The following is a 287-nucleotide window of genomic DNA, read 5'->3' on the forward strand; positions in this document are numbered from 1 at the left end:
TGTAGACCTCTAGCTCATCTCCTTCCTCTTACACGGACGACAGACGGACAGACACGAGAGCGGTTGCATAAGCCCGCTTTAATGCTTTTTTAAAATCAGAAGGGCGGGCTAAAAAGGAAAAACTAATCTGTAGTAGTCTCCGTCTGGATTGGGGGTAGTTGCCGCAGGACGAGAGGTCCTGTGCAACCCCCTCCCCCCCTTAATAGCTGGACGGACGGGGGTGCCGTCCTCACGACATCCCCGGTTGGCTGGGCCGTCCAGCCCGCCAAGCCGAACGTCGGCATCTC

The sequence above is a fragment of the Frankliniella occidentalis genome, unplaced genomic scaffold, assembly GCF_000697945.3.
Source record: "Frankliniella occidentalis isolate FOCC.00 unplaced genomic scaffold, Focc_3.1 Scaffold87, whole genome shotgun sequence".
Lineage (NCBI taxonomy): Eukaryota > Metazoa > Arthropoda > Insecta > Thysanoptera > Thripidae > Frankliniella > Frankliniella occidentalis.